A 21,254-nucleotide genomic window follows, 5' to 3' on the forward strand; every position below is an offset into this window, starting at 1 on the left:
GGGAAAATGGGAAAAGATTGGGGAGAGGATTTAGGATTTGCAGGGCATCACAAAGAAAAACGGCTGTACAAGTTGAGATGGAGAAGCCCAATCAAGTGAAATTACCCGCGTTTTGTCTATGTTGTGATGAACAAAAGCGACACCTGCATGCTGTATTCTTCTCGGTTCTGACGATTGAGTTTTTACCCCAGCTGGAACCATCTTTTCATGCGTTTTTATGGTACGGGTGGGGTAGTGCGAACAATGCACCACAAAATCAATTTGGGGGCCCAGTCTGAGGCAGAATGTTTGCGACCTGAAAGCATGAGAGTGGAGGTCGAGAAAAAGCATCTTTATTGGGCACTAAGGAGGGCGGGAGACTGTGGAGAAGGTCAGGCCGGCGAGCAGGGGGTCTATCACACCTGCGTGCTGTAGAAACAGCCAGCCCGGAGCAGGCAGGATGCTGATTGAGTTTGATTCAAAGGAAAATCAGACTAAAAGAAACCAAAAGAGGAAAAAAATGAGCTACTAGGAGCTGAAAAACAAAAGACAATTTTACAAATGTCCTTGCATATTAAATAGTTTAATTATTTAATCTACTAACTAACACATTACTAGTCTAACAATTATTTCGTGCTGGAAATTATTTGGTACATTCTTTGCAATATGTGCATCACCAGAGGTCCTATAATCCATATATATATCAGTCTTGTCTGTATCATCCCCATCTTCTCACGTTCAAGATGGACGGAGAATCTCACAGTTGTTTAATTTGTGCACCTGTTTAAAAAAAGCTTCAAACCACAGGGTTGCTCATGTGAATTTTCTCACAGCGTTTCCATCGGCTCAATCTCTTTATCTTTTGATTGCTTTTTGTAGGCATCTGTAGTATATGGGGTCATTCTTGTTATGCGCTACATTTTAATTTCTCCATTCTGTATGTCTTAATATATTGAATTATTCAACTCGTAGTTTAATTTGACTATAATTTCAATATTTGACATGGCCTTACTCCGTCAGTATTAAAGATATCAAGGATGTAATTTCACAGGATGTTCTTTACATGATGATTATACAGTATGTAGAAAACAATACATCACAAAACTGACTTTAGCTGGACTTTCACAGGCAGGTACACATTTTGTTTTAATTAGCAATCATTTAGAGCTACATGATTCTGAATCAATTGAGAATCACGATTCTTTTGTTTCAAATAGAGATTGCGATTCTTTTACGATTCTGAATGACGACTAAAAGTAATACATCATTTACTAGAGGTTCTGACAACAAAATAGTTTATTTGAGTATTTAATATTTAGGACTTTGCTTCATGTTATTACATATTTCATGGTTAACCTACAGTAACTATAGTGAGAACATTTTACAACAAATACCATACACTCAAAAAATTGATTTGTTGAATTTACTTAAAAAAGCTGCGTCAAGTGGTTCCACGCAACAATATTAAGTAATTTGAACAAATAACACTAGTTGTATGAACAAATCAAATTTAAGTAATGTTGACAAAACTTTTTTGAGTAAATCCAAACCATTCCGATTGTACCAGTAATTTTAAGTTATTTGTACTCAATATTTATCCTTCTCAATGGTACTTTTTGTTGTTTAAGTCAAAACACAATGAGCAAATCAGATGAGAGGCATCTCAGTACTGGCATTAGCACAGTTAAAGCTCATTGAATGATGCAATAGACATCATGGGTGCACTTTAACCTCTCACAGCCTAAGCATATGTACCACTCTTCTAAACAATGGTAACCCTAAGACTAAAAAATGCAACAAACTCTTTTAAACCTTAAAGATAAATGAACATTAAGCACAAACAAGTATTTTCATAGTCTTAAAATAACATTAAATTTTGAAATTTACTGCCTAAATGCAGTCTTAGGCAAAGCATGCTGGGAACTGAAAATCCCCCTCAACCAGTCATGTTGAATTAACTTGTTTATATTAAGTAAACTCAACAATTTTGCATTCTACTCAACAATGTTAAGTTGACCAGTCAAACACTTGTTAAGTAAAGCTGACAGATCTAAATTATAAATAACATAGTTAATTTACGTTAATTCAATTACTTGCATTCTTTATGTACTGTGAACAAGGATGGGTTAAGTAAAACTAACAGCAGCGACAGTTCATTTTTTTGAGTGTAGGTAAACTAAAGTGGTTATTTTTTTAAGTTTTACTTTAAATGTAAAAGTTTAACTTCCTAAAAAGTATTAATGCATTTAAGTTACTTGTACTGTATATTATATTACTACTTGCAATTTATCAATTTGCCTGACATCTACAGACTGCTTGAAGAGGTCTTTAAAGAAAGACACAACTGATAAACATAACAACACAGTATTATCACCTGTAAACAGTTTAAAATAACCTGAAAACATGAAATGCTGTGCAACTTTATGAAAAGCTCTTTTAGTGCAGCTTCTCTATTAGCGTTAATACAGTGATAGCGCCACACACTCTCATTACGTGTTTTTACCATAATGACAGATATAAACAGGGCTTAAGGTTTTCCGGCACTGTGCCGGATCTCCGGCTTGCGTTTGACTGCGGAAAAAAATATTTCGTTTAAAAAAAAGATTACATTTAAAAAGCTTATTGATATCAGTTCTAGTTCATAAGTTCGCCTACCAATGGTATGAGAGGAACACAGCTATGACTCTCAACCAAACAAACATTACTAGCCAATCAGAATTAAAATGGGGCGGGTCTTGGTTGCCGGAGTGGAGACGTCACGTTGGAGAGTACGTTAGCAAGCGAACAGTTGGCTGGATGGCGAGTAAGCTTATAAAGCCTAAGCGGGGGGCAGCTTTTAAGTCCATCATGACAAATATGACATACACAAATTGGAGACTGTGACATAAAGATCGATAACTTTGTGTTGTTTCGGCAAATCATCTAATCAGACCTCCGCTTCTGCGCTTCACACTAGGGCTGAAACGATTCCTTGAGTAACTCGAGTAATTCGAATACAAAAATTCATCGAGGCAATTTTTGTTGCCTCGAAGCTTCATTTAATCCATTTAACTACAGTACACACGGAGCGCTGCGTTTCCCCACGGACCGTTATTACTAACGCACAGCCCGCTAAACTCTATTCATGTTACAGGGCTCTCAAGTCTCACGCATTCACCGTGAGACACACGCATTTTAGTCTGTTCACACGCTCACACGTATTTCTCATGCTGATAAATAACTGATAGCTTATTGAAATGGTGAACTGCTATTTTACTGTTTTAGTCTATTTTGCGAGTGAAACTTGTTTTCCGGCTGCATTGAGTCCATAAAACTAGATTCGGACTAGTTGATGCCGAATCCTGTTATTTACACGTCATCTGGCTGTTCTGCGTGTCTGAGTGAATGAACCGCACAGTTTAACGTGCTACATGCGTTATGCGCTTTATGAGGACATGAACACATGAACTTCATCTCCAGAGTTGATCTGAGAGTTTATTTCACGAACATTTTATTGTTTGAGTGAAGAAACAGACATCCTAAAAAATAAGCGTCTTCCGACGACCTGCCAAAATAAAAGTCCGGTTAACTCTGTATTTTTATGTGGACAAATACAGTATATTACTATTTAATAGTAAAAAAAAGAAACTAAAACTAATTTAGATAAACTAAATGCATCATGCATAAGCTGAAGTTAGTTGTTTACCTTTGAAATTATTCCTTCTATTTTTATTAATGTTTCTTATTTATACATTTGTATTAGCATTTTGAATGTAATATGTCAATAGAATGTACTAATTGGGTTTAGTTTTCTCAGATATTAATGTATGCAATTTCAGCAATAAATATGTTAATTTTCCTAAAAAGGAAACAAATTAGTTGCTCATTTTAAGAGACCTGTCTTATATCCTCTTGTATGTATTGCTCTCTAATAATGAAAAAGTACTTCTTATCCGAATACCCGATTAATCGATGGAAAAATCAGTAGAACACTCGATTACTAAAATAATCGATAGCTGCAGCCCTACGTCACACACACGCGCTCTAACTGCAATTGAGATATCAAGGATCGACTTCTAAAGCGTCTAAATCATTTTCAAACTTTGTCACAGCTTATTGCACCTATCTCACAGAGTTAAGTCATAAACATGGTCGTTTTTGTCTGAAGTGAGAGTAAAAAGTTGAGAAAGAAAATGGATATCAGTACATTAGTGACAGCAGCCTCCTGCTATTCTATAGGGTTGATATGACTCAAACAAATGAAAAGAGAACCACTCACTGCTGACTCCGTAACCTTTGTAGCTTTAATAGGAATTGATATTGTTTTCGTTTCACAGTTTGTAGTGCAAAATTTGCCAGTAGGAGTTTAAAAATGGAAAGTAATCAATGATCACTTTTGCTTTTTTGAGGGCTCATTTATGCTAACCTGCTTTGACCAAGTGTGATCTCATTACTATGTGTTGTGGATGTGACTTGTGTCATATCATCACCATTAATACCTATGAAACTAATGATTAAATTAGTACTAGAGCACAAAATAGTTTAGTAGAGTACAAAATGAATCATAGATCTGGTCAATTTATTTTTCTCTCAAAATGCCACCCTCGATAGGCCTAAAAATGTGAGTCTTATTAGTTTTCTTTTTAAAAAGTAGGATTTTTATTATGATGAATTTGGTTGAATTTGTTATGTTAAGCTATGTTTTTACATACCATAATTGCATAAAACTATGGTTTTGTGGGTTATAATTATGCCCCCACTTCTTTCGAGTCATTCTGTGGTCCATACACACATGGCATACCATCAAAGTTTAAGAAACGTCTGTCTGAGATGCTCAAAAACGGCATGTTACTAGTTAGTTTCAAGGGAAATAATTTTCAAATAATGTTCTTTTTTGTTTGACAAATAACCCTGCGTATGTGTCTACTCTTGCAACCCCACAAAAAGAAAGGTTTTTTTTGCTTTAACCCCTGTATAAGCGCGCACTCGGATTTGTCCGCACTACAAACTGCAGTCGTTAGAGTTTTGTTTCAAACATGTTAAGATGTGAAGCATAATCAGAACAATGTAACGCAATCCTGAAAGACAATCATAAGAGCAGTTTTGTTACTAGGCTGTATTTACTTTATGTTGGTTTGTTATTTGGTGTGAGATTAATTTGGGCAGACTGAGAGCTTGTGAACGCACGTGTCTCATGCGTGCGAGTTGGCAACTCTCTGCTTAAATCCCAGTACGGTGATCATTTGACGCAGAAATAATGATAGTGTGCGGTTGAAAAGACTTTGCGACGTCGTTTCATACCTAAGGATGATAATGCTTTCTCTGCTTCGGCTGCAGCACCAACACAGATTGAAGCGTTATGATTTTAATCGGAGGTGTAAGTTAATAGACACATGAGAATCGTTGATTTTCATTAATGAGATCGTGTGGGTGTTTGAATCGAGATCGCAATCTTTTCACAATTAATCGTGCCGCCCTGCAATCATTTTATAGCAATCCTTGTTTTGTAGAATTCATTTAACTAACAAAAGCCATATTCCTTAATAGTTCGCTTAGATGATTTTAAATTCTAAACTGTCAGTTAATAAGCTTTTCTGGTTATTTCTGGCTATGAACTTCAAAGCAGTTGAAGGCCTCACTTTCAGTTTATACTGTAGTACTGTTTCGGCAGCTAAAAATAGGCAAGTTTTTGAACATGTCCCACATGTATTGTTTCCGACAGAAAGGGTCTAAATTTATGGTAGGAAGAAGAATTCTAAGCAGAGCTTTTTAATAATATGCAGGTTTTCTTAAAAGGTGTTTTTACCGGCTTTCAAGCAAGCCTAAAATTTCATTTTAACACGTATGCCTCATACCATCTTACTCGTAGATGCTCAAGCTGTTTATTTAAGTTGTAAACAACGTATTGATGATACATTTAAGGTTCAAAATAACGCTCTCCAAAGTCAGTGTTTTTCTCGCATCTGGCACTTGGCATATGTCGATTATCAGTTTTATATTTTTTTATTTAGTAATACAGTAAATAAGCAAATAAAGCAACGTTAGGCATTTCAACAGGATTTGCCCAGTGAATACTGCCTTAAAACTATTTTTTCAAAATTTAAATTTCTCATTTTAAGGCAACAACAACAAAAATTTTTATAAGGAACAAAAAAAGTTTACATTTTTTTGATGGGGCATTTCACTGAAGTACAGTTTATTTCAATGAGGTACTGTGAAGACCTGCACTGTTTTCTTGGAACATCTAAGGATGAATCTCGACAACATGGTCAAATTTTACCTCAAAATCAAATGATTTATAATATTATTTATAAGATCATATTGGAATATTTTGCATGAAAATAATTACAGTAAGCCTTTTTTTAGACTCATTAGACAGACACGTGACACATTTTCCACTGTAATTCTCATTAGCTTAACATGTCAGAATGTTTTTCTTTTGAGTTGATTTCATTTTCTCCATGAAGGCTCTCATTACAGTAAAAGATTAATTATAGAAATTCATTACAGTGAAACTGTAAACAAATCAGCACAAAAGGCTTTTAAAAAAACGAAGTGTGGCCGAGGCCCTCATTTAGCGAAATTCAATTTAATTCAAAAATGGATCATTTTTCTTCTGGTTTTGAGCTGAAATATGACCTGAATTGTATGAATAGAATAAATTAAATGCAATAACACGGTTTTCGCACCGACCAAAAAGTGAAGGTAACAGGTGAGAGGACAGAAAAGCAGAGCAGAAGCATGAATAAGCTGTAGGAGGGAGGAAATGGCACGGAAGAGGCGTCAGCACGATGAAAAGAGGAAACGAACCGACGAGCGGAACAGAGGTGAAAGATGTGGCCGATCCACAGGCTGGTGAGAGGAAAAGGGAATGCGTGGAGGGCGAGCCAATCATGTAAGAGAGAGAGGGTACGTTGTCAAGGGAAAGAAGAAGAGAGTGAGGGGTGAAAAGGAGAGAGAGGAGGAGTGGGCTGTTGTTTTAAGATCAGTACGGATGAATGCGTTCCCGCTCTCTGGGGAAGAGGCCCTGCCGTCTCTGGCTGTCACTCCACTCGTCTGTGCAGGGCTGCGGAGCGGCTGGGGGGTGTAGAAGAAAGAAGGCACGAGACTCTGATTTTCAGAATTATTTGGCCGTGCAGTTTTCTGGATTGTGGGGGGAGTGAATTTGGCAACCGCACGATTTTTTGTGCCTGGAGTGTGCAGTTTGCTGCTTTGCGGTGTAGTTTGTGTCTAATTGTAAGAGTCCCATCAATTAGAAGCGAAGTTAAATGTGTGAAATCGTGATTAAAGTTGACTTCGCTGCAAAGAGTTTATGCATAAAAGTTTTCATAATGAAGTAAAGCTGGCAAATACAACAGCATTTTAATATGTGCCCTTGGTTGGTACATGAGATTAGTGAGGGGTAAAGAAAAAAAGCTTTGCCTTAAAGGGATAATTCATTTTCAAAAATGAAAATTCTGTCATCCTCAACTTGTTCCAGACCTGTATAAATTTCTTCGTCCTGTTGAACACAAAGAAAGATATTTAAGAATATTAGCAACTGAGATTTCTGGGGCACCATTGTCTTCCATGGTAGAAATAATTGTTGTATTATTTTTTTGTACTGCTGAACGTAAAATAAAATATTTTGAAGAATTTAGTAAAACAAACAGTTCTGGGCACCATTGACAACCATTTTAAGATATTTATTTTTTGAAATACAAGTTTTATATGAGACACACATGACGTCAAACCTGGCCTGGCTGTATCTGAATGTAACCTGAGAGTAAACAAATGACAGTTTTGGTCTTCTCACACAAAGCTGTCATATGGCTTCAGAAAACTACGCAGACTACTTTTATGGTGCTTTTTGTGTCTTTTTTAGCGCTAGAAAGCATCCATCCCCATTTGCTTTCACTGTAACGTCTCCTTTTGTGTCCTGCAGAATTTCCATTGTCTGGCGAACTGTAACTTTAAAACTAAAATCGTTCTCTCGACGTGAGGACACCAGACATACAGAGGGCACGCTGTGTGTGTGAGCTGTTATTATCTTGCGGGGGTCATCATCACCCATCAACCAGCTTCGTGGAGGTTCACCCTTCACGTCTCAGTCACCTTCACTCTCTTTCTATGTACCTTCTCTTTCACCCTCAATCTTTCGTTTCTGCCCTCTCACCCTCATCTTCTCATCTCATTACACCCTGCACTCTCTCCTCTCCTTTCCAGTTGCATCTGCTCCCTCTCTCTCTCTCTCTCTCTCTCTTTCGCCTGTTGTTCAAGTTTACCTGCTCTGTCTCTCTCGCTGTTTTCCTCTTCAGAGTTTGTCATTTTTCATCTGCCTCTCCCGCCCTCATCTTTGTCCTCTCTCCGGCTCTGATTCCATTCATCATGTCCGCTGTGGCCTCCTGGTGAAGGTTACAGGCACAGAGAGGAAGGATGAAGAAAACAAGAGGGTGTGAAGATGACCTTACCGAGGCCTGAAATCTCTCCGCCCGTATCTGCCTTCCTCCAGATGCTCGTGGACGCTTCTCTTCATCTTTCTTCGTGCCGTATTCCTGTCATTCTTTCACACTCGTGCGCTATGAGGATCCTGAAGGGAAGATGACAGGTGTCTGTCAGTGTGACTGTGCAAGCGATGACCCGTGTCTGTGGTAGCAGGAAAGGGGTGCGTTTTTTTACCTAGAGAAAGTCACATAGAAGCTCTGCTCTTAAACTAAGCTACTTGCATCTAGGTCAGACGTAATCACTAACTGTGATACTCTAGTCCAGTGGTTCTCAAACTGGGGGCCCCAAGATGGATCCAGGGGGTCACAGATTTTGTGGCATTTTATGAAATATAGAAATTTATCATAGATTTTATGCAATCAAACATCAGAAAAATGACACCACCAACCAAAAGAATTGAGGTTCCAGCATTGTATAACTGAATTTTTTTGGTTTAATTAAAATTCTAAGTTTAAGATTATACTTCTTTATATGGGGGGCCGCAAAGCGATGCACTTAACGCAATGGGGGCCTTACAACGAAAAAGTTTGAGAACCACTGCTTTAGTCAGCACAAACATACTTGGCACATACACAGATTGTGTAAAATAGTCCTTTTTTAAAGGTCTATTGTATGAAATTTAGTGGGATCTAGTGGTGAGGTTGCGAATTGCAACCAACGGCTCACTCCCCCCTTCCCTTTTGAAGCACTATGGTGGCTGACACAGAACTAAGATGTCGTCACGTTTTCGCTTGTTTGCCGAAGGAGATGTATTTATGAAACATGCTCTGTCGAGTGGTTTGTCCATTTAGGGCTACTGTAGAAACAACATTACGAATTTATAGAAATAGCTCATTCTGAGGTAATAAAAACATAACTCTTCATTATGTAAGGTCTTTATACACCTCTGAATACATTGCATTTCTGTCAATAGATCCACCAATAAAATACACACAGCACCTTTAATTGATCCTAAACAATCTTTCTATTAATAATTTCAGTTTAGAAAGCTGCAATCTGTAACGTTTTTGTTGAAGATGAACAAATATCTGCAATGTCAGTTTGATGTCATTTCGCAACCCATGTAAAGTACAATGTTATGTTTTAAACAGATGGCTATAAAGAGACAGACGTTACAAATCGCAGCTTTAATGAATTTAATAGATTAAGTCTTTTCATTATTTTCTCCTGCATGCAGTGTTATCCCCAAATTTGGCCATTTTGATAAATTTGCCTTCTTTTTACACGTGTACCTGTGCTGCCTCCATGGACAGTTCTCTGTGTTTTGAACAGAGCAAAAGAGTCTCTTAAGTGTAAATATAATGATAATATAGAAATGTAATTTTCTCGCAGTCGATGGAGCTTAAATACAGATGCCGCAGCCCAGCACAAAGCAATTAAATAAAGCACTGGTTTACATTACTCTCAATTTGTTTCAGAAAAGGGGCGCTCACCTTAATAAATTACATGACGGCTGTTTTTCTGGAGAGGTAATAAGCCGTAATAAGGCGAACGGGAAGAAAAAAGCATTGTATTAAAAAGCCATTCACCATTGATGAAAGACAATAACAAACATACACCCTCTGTGATGTTTATTATAGTAATTTGGAGCATGAAGAAAGCACATTTTTGTGTTTTCAATATTTTCAGCTCACATACGAAATGTGCTATTCATTTATATTTGTCTAGCATGACGACAAATGATGGGAGTGATATCTTGCACATTTGCCCTTTTTGTCAGTGTGTTGTCCTCGTAGTCGCAAACTGCACAAAGTTGCTTAAAAACCGGCCGTTAGCCCGTCCTCTGGCACAAACTGTCTATTCTCCCGGGCAGCTGCATCTATTCATACAGCTCGTTGTAAATAACCCTAGACGTTAAGCCATTGCTTCCCTCATCTAAATGAGCAAACCATTCCAGTAGTGTCTCTGAGCACCTGGAACATTCAAACAGGCGTGGATTAAGTCCTTGGTTTAGTCGTCTGTCTGTCTTGTGGAAGTGTAAATCTAGGCCAAGAATAAGATCAGTATAGCATGTTCTGTACTCGCAACTGCTGACCATCTAAATATTGCCATATCTGATTATATGAAACATGAACATGCCATGAGAGTCGCAGAAGTTGTCTTAGTAATGTTATTTACACAAAGTATGAATCATGACAGATGCTGTTTGCACTGCATTGTAAAAAACTAACATACACTATTTGCAGTTTGTTTAGTAACAAAACAGTACATGAATATAATAGATATAGTGCATAGAAACAAAATAACATGAATATATTGTTTTTTGGTTTAATTTGAGTTCTCCTCAGTGGATATGGGGGATAATTGGGTCTCTACATCCACATCACCTTTTTTATAGCTTTGTTTGGTTCCACCATTGGTCTGTAACTGACTGTGTGTTCCATTGCAATTGACACCCCATGTAACTTCAATTTATTTGGCCATTTATGTCTTTTAATGAGAATTGGCCCCATTGATTGCATTTAAGAAAGGATTTAAACCATTTTTTCGTCATTCCAACTAGCCAGTAACCTTTAATGGTAACATTTTATTTAAACGCCAATTTCTGTTACTATTTGGGTGTGTGAATTTCCGACCCTGGTGCCAGGTGCTGAAGTAAAAACTGAGCAGATAAATGGCCAAACAAATTAAAGGGATAGTTCACCCCGAAATAAAAATTCCGTCATCTACTCACCCTCAGGTCATTCCAGACCTGTATGACTTTCTTTCTTTTGCAGAACACAAAAGAAGATATTTTGAAGAATGTTGGTAACGAACAACATTGACCCCCATTGACTTCTATTGTCTGGCCATAAAAACCCTATGACAATTATTACACTATCTTCTTTTGAAGAAAGAGGTTTTGAATGACGTAAGGGTGAATTAATGGCGACACATTTTTTATTTCTCTAAGTCTGTAAGTCAGAAGCAAGCGTAGCACTGGTGAGAAATTACATGCTGTCCAGCACAGCATTTAGTGTATTACATTTCAACACGGTTCAGCTTTAATGTTTCAATTTACTCTGAGTTCTCTCTCTCTCTCTCTCTCTCTCTCTCTCTCTCTCGCTCGCTCGCTCGCACATGCATTAAAATAGATGGGTGTTATCTAACGTAAGACACGTGACCTCAAACAGGGGGTGACTCTGCATGCATCAGTGCTCAGAAAGTCTCCTTTAGACTCTACAGGAGCAGGTCCAGTTCATCCCTCTCACTTCTTCTCCCATACCGTCTGCTTTCTTCTTCCTCGCTCTCTCCTCGCAATACTAATCACTCTTTACACCAGCAGTAAAGATCTCTCCATGCTGGTAAAATCTCTCAGACTCTTATCTCTCTGAAGGTCATGACCATTAAACAGCGTGCACGTTTATTATTAACATTCTCCTTCTCGCTCGCACTCTCATTCTTTTGTGTGTTTTCTGTTCTCACATAAATGTCTTTTCTTGTCACTGCTAAACCATTCTCAGTTTCTTTATTTGCTATGTGTTTTTACAGAGTAATGTGTTTCTTTTTTCTACTTCCATAAATTTCCCAATAATGCAAGTACTTATAAACGCTATGGCAAGTTTCAATTTTCTTTGGAATGTTTAATTCCCACAGTACCATTTGTGTTATTTCATAGTTTACATGTATTTACTATTCTTGACCATCTCTTACTTCTCAGTTTTTCTCTCTTCTTTCTTGTCCATATCCGGAGACACGCTGTTTCTTTACATACAACTGAATTTCCCTCCGTCTCTGCGCTTATCTCCTCCGCCTGTATCTCTGCCCGGTTCCTGTGGACCACAGGCTTCCCTGTATCTCTTTCTCATCCTTTAGCTGTCTGTCTCTCTCTCTCTCACCCTGTCGGTCCCGTATTCCCTAGTGTAATGAGGGATGGTTGTGTTAGGCCAGGTCAGCGCCTCTTCCTTGCTCTCTCTTTCCAGCTCGCTCTTTGAGAAACAGTATAGCAGAGTTAGAAAAGGGAGATTAGGCACATCAAACCGCAGTAGCCTCCGTGCACGCTGGGCAGTCTGGGTATTTTTAGATGACTATTTCACATTCTGCGGCTCACGCAGATCGTGCACACACACAAAAAGGGAAAGGTTAACCAGCATGCCAGTATGCTGAAATATACAAACACGCAGAAAAAAACTTCCCGGGGTGGGCACAAACAACTATGTGTATATCAGTGTGGCCAGAGCCATGTGCACACGCACCTCACAGCATTATTATTTCTTTGGCTTGGTCTCATTAGCTCTGTTCCAAACCTTGTAAGCTTGTTTACTGGCTACAGGCAGCAACCTTATAAGACTGCATGCTGTACTAACTGAAATGAAACCTCTTAAGGGATTCAGCAGTCTGTGTAAGTGTGAACGGACAGTTTACGTAAGCATAACATACTATTATTGGAACTATTATTGAAGCTGCAATCTGTAGCTTTTTATTTAGTGACAAAAATCAGGGTACATTAAACACTTTTATTTGATTCTTTTAGAGCGGTTTTATTACCCCCATTCAATATAATTATGATTAATTTTTTTTATGCAGTGCATTCTGGGATTTCTTTCTCTACTTTCATATGTTTCCTTTGGATATCTCAGCTAAATTCATAAACGTAAATATATATATATGTGCCGTGCTGGTCTTTCAGCCTGGTCAAGCTGGTATGTTGTTGGTAAGGCCTAACCAGCTTGACATTTGCCCAAAACTCCTCTAAAATGGAACCCAACCTGCCAAAGCTGAAGACCATATTAGACCAGGCCCAAGCTGTTTGTTCAACAGGGTCTCATTAGAAGGACCCATGATGCTGTCTAGATAGGCAGCTCATTAGGTTTTGGATCACAGCTATTGTTTGACAGGTGGGACTGTCAGTACGTAGAGTAATTAACACTGATTAGAAGAGCTAACGGTGCTTTCACACATTGTGTGTGTGTGTTTGTGTGTAGCACACCAGCTTTGAGGATTGTTGTCTGGTTTGTGGTGCGAAAGTGAAAACGGGCAAAGAAACAGCTGTGGCGCAGTTTGTGTGGGTTCGCCCGTGTGTCATTCTTCTTTTTCATTTCTTTGCATATTATCATTTCCTCCTGTGCAACGAAAGTCATTCACACCTCCATAAAACACACCTGCATTGCTTAAAGCAATAGTTCACACAGAAACGAAAATTCTGTCATTCTTTAGTCACCGTTACGTCATTCCAAACCTGCATTACTTTTTGGAACTCAAAATGTGAAACCTTTGTGTAAATACAGCCTCTAGTCGCTCTGAAAAATCTTACGGGTTTGGAAAGACGTAAGGCTGAAATGATGACGGATACACCAAACCCACCACGACTCTGACTGGACATATACTAACAATATGATTTATGTCTTTCAGTATAAAACGGTTCTTCAGATTCCTGGCAGCTATTTAGAATTGTGATTATAACCCTATGGCTCACTGTTCTTCACGTAAGCAGGTCGCTCGTATGCTCCTGGAGGGTCTCGAGCAAGGCTTTACCGGAGTTACCCGATTAGCCCTTGAGCAAGACCCGATCTCCGAATTGCTGTGTGGTCTCTGTTGGCTCCTGAGCTAATAACCCATTTTCCAGGTTCTAGGGTGTGTACTGTATATAAATGTCTGTACACACTGTCGCGCACACACATGCTTTCTCAAACTGTAATTGTCACCGAAATGTATCCCAACCGCCCAGTGCGCACCGAGGCTGCTGTTTGATGTGAACATATACGCTCAGGGGGCGGCAGTCATTTGCCGCGAGCAAACAAACATATTGCGCATTGCAGCAGCTGCTGGTGCAGAACGGCCCACGCAAGCTGCGCGCTTTACTTTCGGCAGTCTGTGAATTTATGGTCTGTTTATGGTTTAGTAGCTTGATTCATTGCAAATCCAAACGCTAATGCTCTTGGCGAGTAACGCTTCAGCCCCTGAGGTTCCCCCTCGGGTGTGGGCGGATGACAGCGCGCCAGACAAGGATTCACTGTCGACGCCCACTCACACCCGCTGACACAGGAAAGCGAAATGTTACATTAATCATCGAAAGTGTGATTCGGAGGCATCCCGGTAGTCTTTTATTCCATTTTCATTCCATTTTCTCCGTGGCGTGCTTACAGAAAGGATGTCAGATGCAAATTCATGCGCGACTGAATGCATCTTTGCCACTTTGTATTGACAGCAACAGTAGTAGAAAGGCAAAAAATGTGTTTGGGTGATGGCATAAATTTGATCCTGGTGTTTCTGAATGAGCACCAAGGATTTTTACACTGAAGCCATAACCACTAAGCCACGGCTCTGACCTGTGAGGAATCTTTTTTAATGCGTTTGTGGATTTTTCTCCTCATGATGTTTGCTTGCGCACAGGTAAATTTAGGCATGAAACCTATTTATGCCAGTCCTTTGTTAGCATGCAGAGCGAACAAATTAATCCTCTGGGATATGTAAAGCAAAGTATCTTTGGATAGCTTCCCAAGATGTCCGAAGAAGCCTGTGATAATAGGACAGGGTTCACTTTTAACAATGAAGACACTCCCTACACTTGGCTGTGTTCTGGGATTCGCTTGGACTCAAAATCTCTAAGCATGGTACATTTAAGCATACCAGAATGTCACATGAATATTCAAAGGTTGTGATGCTAAGTTTCCGAGGTTCTCATTTGTCAGAACTAGAATTAGAGAACCCTCAGGCAGTATGTTTATGACCAGTGAATGTAAGAAAGGGTCATTCTTGATTTAATTTATGAGCTACAGTTTGCAGTTGTGGAAGTAAAAAGAAGTAAATTTATTAAAAGTACAAAAAGAAATGCACATGCAATCAAAATTTACAAAGCATAAGATATTTGCTGAAGAAAATATACTTCTAGTAAGGGAAGGAGAATCCGAATGAGTACAGATATAGCCTGCATTTAATCTAAATACTCTCTCGAGTGGTTTTACTGTAGATTATTGATGCACACAGTTGTTCGATCAATGTTGAAAAATAAGCGCCGTTCAAGAAGTTTCAAGACCCTATGAAGTGAAGGAAGCGACCATACAAATGCATTGCATAAAAATAGCCAATAGTCTTTCGTTGCAATGAAAATAGAAACTATCACAGAAGTTCTATTGGTTTCCATTCAAAAACCACTATGAACCATTAGCTTTTTCCCTTAAAACCATTACAGAAAGAAGGTGAGTAAATGATTAAAAAAAAATACATTTAAGACTGTAATTTTGAAATGTGTGCATGTGCTTAGTTGAACTTTTAACCCTGCAAGTACAATTTTAGAAGTACTAGCACAACTTGGATGAAAATCCACAAAACTCTAACTCTGATTTTATGAGAACTTTTAAAAACCTTTTATCTACAGTTTTCCAAGTTATAAGGTGGACATATACACCCTTTAATCTAGAAAATTTGGTGTGACCGGCTTGCAAACCTTGGCTAATTTACAGCTCCATTGCCCGTTTAGCAGGAGACTAAGAGGAACAGTTTTACCCCTGACATTTCTTACCACAGGAGCTATTAAGATAAATGGCCTCTCCCCTCTCTCCTCGCTTTCCAACTGATGAAAGACATTGACCTTCTGATGGGTCCTCTATTTGATGTGAACCTGATAGCACAGCACCCTCTCTTCAGCAGACAGACCCTACATTTATTCCCAGAATGCCTTTGGGAGGCAGTTTGATGTAATGGGAGTTATATAAGTTAGATGTACATTCTCGGTAGCGCTGGGAGAAAGAGGGAGGTGAGGAGAGACCGAGCGAGAGAGTTGGAAATGGTTGTAAATTTTTAATTTATATGGTACAGCACAGCAGCAGACGGTTTGTTCTACCCCGTCTCACCCTCTGTATCCAACCGACTCACACCGGAGCATCATCACAGCACACCCCGTGTGTGTCCGTGTGTGTGTCTATGCAATTGTGTGCAAAGTGTAAATAATTACTCAAGCTTTCTCGTTGGCTGCTCTACCTCAGGGGTGTTTGAACGGTTATTTTAAAAGGCTGGTTATTTTTATGATATGATCAAATATTCATGGAGGATAGAGGCCTTCTGTGACGCACCAGTGTGTGTGTGCGCGCGCGCATGCATGATCAAACATAATTATGAAGAATAGGCACATGAGATACGGTTTACTGTGCATTAGTTTAAATGATATTAACATGCAGTTTATTAAAAATGCTCTCGAGGGTGTGCATGTTTATTTGTTTGTTATTGTTTGCCATTTATTAGACGAGAAAATGAAGAGCAGAAACAGGAAATCATTTATTTAATGCAATAAGGTCACAATGAAGGATGGGTTTGAACCGATGTCTCTGTCTCCCATATGACGTCTAAGGATTCAAATTTACATGATTCCACATGAGTATAGAATAAATAACTTGCATTATAGGGGATTCTCATGAAAACATGTCCAGGTCTATAGTTCACCTCAAAATCGAACAGAATGCATCAAGATTTCGTACTTTATTTTTTTTAATTTTATTTTTAGATTTACAGTTAAGATTCACTTAAGAAGGCTGTTTGGCACCTGTTTTTTAGTGCTGTGTTGTAAAGTTAAAAACTTATTAAGAGACATAAGTGAATGCAGATCTTAACTTTTTTTAGTACGGCCAAACTATAAACACTAAAAATACCTCAAAATAAAATTTCTGTCATCATTTACTCTCCCTCTTGTTATATCAAACCTGTATGACTTTCTTCCGCTGTTGTTCGGTTGCAAACATTTTTCAAGATATCTTTGTGTTCTGCAGAAGAAAGTCACACAGGTTTGAAATGACAAGAGAGTGGGTAAATGATTCCCATTTTTGGCTGAACTATCCCTTTAACGATTCTCTCAGTATAGAGAAAATCTTATTTCACATCAAAATAAGCCCCCATTGACTTTCCAATTCAATTCGATTTTATTTATATAGCGCTTTTCACAATGTGCATTGTTCCAAAGCAGCTTTACAGGAGAAAATAAGAAAAACTGAAAAACACAAAACAGTGCATGGTGTTTATAGGAATAAGATTATTCTAGTAAATAATATCTAATAAATGCAGTCTCCCGGTGGTTTATTTAACATATTTTGCATTAAGTGAATGCTTGCCTGAAAAGATGTGTTTTTAATCTAGATTTAAATTGGGAGTGTGTCTGACCCTCGAATAGTATCGGGAAGGCTATTCCAGAGTTTAGGTGCTACGTATGAGAAAGCTCTACCCCCTTTGGTGGATTTAGTTATTCTAAATCATATAGTGGGAATAAAAAATACAACGGAAAGTCAATGGGGGCTTATTTTTTAATACCCTAAAAGTAGGCTTTTTCTTCAAAAAAACAATTTCTAGTTTGATTTTGGATTTGGGTGGTGAAATATAATCCAGACATAGTCACCACCCTCGCAAGATTCGGGATCAGTATTTTGCTATTATATCAAAATCTTTCATTGAATCATGAGGCGTGTCACAGCGGAGGAGAGCAAGAGTTAACATTAGAGCGTGAAGAGAGTGACGCTTCCCCATCACACTGTTGACTTCAAAGCGAGCGCTGCTCACTCTCGGCTCTTTGAACAGACACAAGTGGGTTTACTGTAATTTGTCTGCCAAACAAAGCTCTCGGTGATGTGTGTCTGAACGCGTACTGTAAGAGCTCTGCTGGGAGAGAGAGAGATCTTAATAAGCCTAAATAATTGATATACTCATAAATGTTTGATAATATTGATTAGCATGTAATTGTTCACATACCGACATCTCGAGTCTACAAGAATTGGTATTATGTTGATTTGAGAGTCTCTTCGATGTTGAATAGTGGGTTTTGTGTTTAACTTGCAAAGCACAGTGGGTGTCATAAGTGTTCACATTAAATGATTAAAAATGTAATTAAATCTGGGAAATCAAGTTTTGGGATTGGAAATACAAGAAAGACGCTTGTTTCATCTTGAAGCATGTAACATTGATAAGGTTTTGTGTAAACTGTAAAGTCCATGCCAGCGTAAGTGCAGGCTGTCATTAAAACAAAAGATGAACATAAACATTTTGTACATTCTGTATTAGTTTAGCTAGTAATATAATCATATATGTATTCAAATCTGTTTGCCCGGACCTCTGAACTTCACTGTTCAAGTGACCCCCACTTGTACATGAATCCCGTAAGATGCTTTAAATCCCCTTTCAACATGAATCCGATATGCGAAATGAACTGGATTTCAAGTTAAATACATGCTATTCAAAGGTTTAGTCGAGCACACAGACGCCTCACCTTTTCAATCTCACCGAGAGGAGTAAAGACGAGCGAGAGTGAGGTGTTTTTCTGTCTGTGCCCTCCATGAAACGCTGTGCAGCTATTTCTTCAGAATGAAACGTGTCAGGAGATAAGACGCCAGTGTTGTCGTACGCTTGCCTGTTGCCTCTCACACACTTGCAGCCTGTGGAGTGGACGGTTTTATTGTGAAACGTCATTCATTACTTAAGTGTCTATTAAGAGCACTTGCGGGTGTCTATTTCAGTACTGTAAAGCACTGCATTTTGTATAATATGTGAATGAAGTATAGATGGAGATGCCCCAGACCTTCTTCAACCTATAAAGTTAGTTGTTAATGGGAAAGGAAAGTTTAGATGTGGCAATTTAGTCATATTTATGATTCATTAAGCAGATTCATTCCCTTTTGACAATGAATCATTTTTCTTGTCTTAAAGAAAAAAGATTAACACGCTGGATGGGAACGTGTTTCTACATAAATTGTAGGAGTGGATAATGCATCATATCATGAACAAGATGAACGGTTATCAGTGTATGAATCAAGCTCGCTTATAATGCTGACAGTTTCTGACATGCATCAGTTTTTATGTCCCTGTATGTGGGCAGAGACGAATTGCAGTATTATTAACTTCATCTAGCCTTCACTATAATGCCTCACGGGAGTCTTTACTCTTAAAGTTGCTGCATTGCATCACTGCTCATTTTCATAAAGTTAACTTTGCTTAAGTTTGTTACCGCTGCTGATACAGTAATAAGTCAGGGTTTGGCTAGTTAGCAAGGCCTCTCGATCTCCTGCTGGTTTTTGCCATAACAACACCATCTGGTTCCACATTTTTCTTCATGGACAAAGTGTATATTCTGACCAAATGTTTTTTTGCAAGCAACACAAACAGGATAGTCAGGATAGTCATTGGTGAAGGAGTTGGTGCTGGGAGTGTTCCTATGCTTCTATCAGCCAATCAGATGATGTTATTTTCTTACAGTTCCTGATTGATTAGTCACATAGTGCTTATTGCTCAATTTCAGCTCCTCTATAGCAGTGGTTCTCAAACTTTTTCGTTGTAAGGCCCCCTTTGTGTTAAGTGCATCGCTTTGCGGCCCCCCATATAAAGACATATAATCTTAAACTTAGAATTTTAATTAAACCAAAAACACATTCAGTTATACAATGCTGGAACCTCAATTCTTTTGGTTGGTGGTGTCATTTTTCTGATGTTTGATTGCATAAAATCTATGATCAATTTCTATATTTCATAAAATGCCACAAAATCTGTGGCCCCCCTGGATCCATCTTGGGGCCCCCCAGGGGGCCACGGCCCCCAGTTTGAGAACCACTGCTCTATAGAGTACCTCAGAGATGCCGTTTTTTTGTAGGCCAACCCGGAAGTGGTTCCCTCAACCAAAACCCCAAGCATTTTTCCCATAGACTTTTGGAAGATCGCAAAAAATAAGATCTGTGTTTAACAACAGTTTATGATGTTTACACGTTTTGTCTGTTAAGAGAATCTTTACAAATTAAAACAATATTTGCTATTTTTGAAGCCTGAATACAATCGGCAGAAGTAAAACACTAACATGAGGCTATAAACAGACTACACCACGGTCGCTCGATATCAACGTCAACACCACCAAGCCTCCAACAACTTTTTCAAACTTCCTTGTAAGTAATTACTCCGTGATTGAATCCCCATTCATGTTTTTAGAGACGTTGCATCGCATTATTAGCGAGATTTCTATGCGCAAAAAATTCGGGTGTTTTATGTCATAGATTAAAATGTGAAAATATTTCGAGGTTTTGTTAACCACAGACCTTATTTCAGGCAATGTACCAAAAACCTTAGAAAAAAACATTGACTCTGGCGCAATGGAACCGCAAGTGCTAAAATGCTAACTCGCTACTGGGGGTTTGCATACAAAAATATGTCATCTCTGCGCTAATCTATAGAGAAAAGATGACACGATTCATGTCTTCTGCACCAACCAAACAATTACCTTTGACATAAATAGAAAAGCTTCCTATTTTGGGGGGAAATCTGACAGCCTTCTCCAGTTATTACATAGACCATCCTAAGATTCACCCACATTGCATTGCCAACAGTTGCTGCCACGGGTCTAATTGAAAATGAATGAATTCTGTCTGTAGCCGCTGTGAATTGTGGTCAGTGTGAACACCGATGCCTTAAAATGCTTAAATGGTTTTTAGGGATACATGAAGGTTGAGCTAAAAGCAAACAGTGTGTTTAGCGTCGTCCCTAAAACGTTTTCATCCAAGATAAAAGCCATTTCTGTGGGATGTAACAGGAGGGTCTTTTGGTTGTTTAGGTCATGTACAGAAGATATTCTAGAATCTTCTTCCATTTCTGTATCTCACTTTCTCTCAGATGCTCTTTCGCTTTCTATCTCTCTCTCTCTCTCTCTCTCTCTCTCTCTCTCTCTCTCTCTCTCTCTCTCTCTCTCTCTCTCTCTCTCTCTCTCTCTCTCTCTCTCTCTCTCTCTCTCTCTCTCTCTCTCTCTCTCTCTCTCTCTCTCTCTCTCTCTCTCTCTCTCTCTCTCTCTCTCTCTCTCTCATACATCAGATGGTGTACTAAAGTGTTCGATTTTACAAGGGTAAACAAAAATGTAAATGGTAAAATCAAGCAAACAAATA

General features: G+C 38.6%; 1 protein-coding gene and 1 long non-coding RNA gene across 3 annotated transcripts in view; one reads left to right on the forward strand and one right to left on the reverse strand.

Annotated features, from left to right (window-relative positions):
- efna3a (ephrin-A3a) overlaps positions 1-21,254 on the forward strand; it is a 68,229-nt gene that overhangs the window by 37,514 nt on the left and 9,461 nt on the right. The gene's annotated exons all lie outside the window — the stretch shown is intronic.
- Positions 1-21,254, reverse strand: part of LOC130566814 (uncharacterized) — a 77,241-nt gene that overhangs the window by 4,268 nt on the left and 51,719 nt on the right. Inside the window, exon 2 of the long non-coding RNA XR_008964534.1 lies at positions 8,223-8,527. This is a non-coding gene — a long non-coding RNA (uncharacterized LOC130566814). The remainder of the gene's footprint in view (positions 1-8,222; positions 8,528-21,254) is intronic.

The sequence above is a fragment of the Triplophysa rosa genome, linkage group LG16 (genome assembly GCF_024868665.1).
Source record: "Triplophysa rosa linkage group LG16, Trosa_1v2, whole genome shotgun sequence".
In the NCBI taxonomy this organism is placed as follows: domain Eukaryota; kingdom Metazoa; phylum Chordata; class Actinopteri; order Cypriniformes; family Nemacheilidae; genus Triplophysa; species Triplophysa rosa.